The 1,288-nt window shown below is 51.2% G+C and overlaps 1 non-coding gene across 1 annotated transcript; it reads left to right on the plus strand.

Moving 5' to 3' along the window:
• The first annotated feature begins 616 nt into the window (after positions 1–616).
• On the plus strand, positions 617–691 carry Trnat-ugu (transfer RNA threonine (anticodon UGU)). Its single transcript has one exon. It is a non-coding gene; the product is annotated as a tRNA-Thr (tRNA).
• Positions 692–1,288: the final 597 nt, after the last annotated feature.

The raw sequence follows: 1,288 nt of genomic DNA on the forward strand, positions 1-1,288 counted from the left end.
CGGGTAAAGTCGTTCCGAAATGTGAATGTCAAGGTTGATCTGTATTGGTTTGCCATGGTCTTGTAGCGCTACGGCGTCACGTTAGTGTCGGCCGAAGAAAGTAAACAAGGCGCGCGGGCCCTCTCTGTCAGCGGAGAGCACACACCGCACGTCTGCTTCGCTCGGCTGCGAGAGCCCTACTGATCCATCTGAGCCACCGACAACACAGAGCATAGAGCGACTTCAGCTACTTATCCCTTGCACGCTCCAATCCCAACTTACTGGCCACACAATATATCCGTGGCGCCCCTGTCCATTACATTCATTACTCGCGGCAGACAATCTGACCGAGTCCCGTAAGAGTTCGGGCAATGCGTGTGCATCCGCACAGAAGAAGAAGGACAGAACAGATACCATCCTCACGTAGTTAAGAGTAACCGGCCATTGACCTTCATCTTCTGTGCAGATGCACACTCATTGCCCGAACTCTTACGGGACTCGGTAAGATTGTCTGCCGTGAGTAATGAGTGTAATGGGCAGGGGCATTACGAATGTAGTGTGTCGACATTAAGTTGGGAATGTGGGTGTCACGGGGAGCGTGAAAGGGATAAGTCCCTGAAGTCGCTCTATCCGCTGTGCTCTCGGTGGCTCAGATGGTAAGAGCGTCTGCCATGTAAGCAGGAGATCCTGGGTTCGAGTCCCGGTCAGGGCACACATTTTCAACTGTCCCCGCTGACGAATATCAACGCCTGTCGACAGCATAAGGTCTTGATTTAATTATCATTTCATGCTAGAGAGCTGCACGGTCACCGATGGTATCCGTTCTTTCGGACATGTCCGAAAAAACGGATACCATCTTCATATGGAGGAAAAGAAATCCTATGAACTTGTGTCCGGAAATGGATCGTTTCCACGGTTGATGAAACTGACGAATGAAAATTCCTCTGAACACGTGCCGTGTTTTCCTTGTGTGTAGCACGCTCCGTGATTAATGCAGCGTACTGTAAGCAGCATAATGGTCCGGTGCTCCTGTTGGGAACAAGCCGAGATGGTGTTTATGTGCGGCCAAGCAGCTGGAAACGGTCGAGATGCAGCAAGGCTACACCAAAATAAGTACCCCTACAGACACCGAACACATCACACAACATTTCAAGCCCTCTTCGGGCGTTTGTGCGGTAGTGTCTGTTTACAGAAAGACGTACGTGCAGGGAGGCGGCGGACTGTGCGTACACCAGATTTGATGGACCGTATTTTACAAGCTATGGAGACGAACCCTAGGATAAGCTCCAGGCAACTGGCCCCCAACATG

Source organism: Schistocerca gregaria, chromosome 7 (assembly GCF_023897955.1).
Source record: "Schistocerca gregaria isolate iqSchGreg1 chromosome 7, iqSchGreg1.2, whole genome shotgun sequence".
Lineage (NCBI taxonomy): Eukaryota > Metazoa > Arthropoda > Insecta > Orthoptera > Acrididae > Schistocerca > Schistocerca gregaria.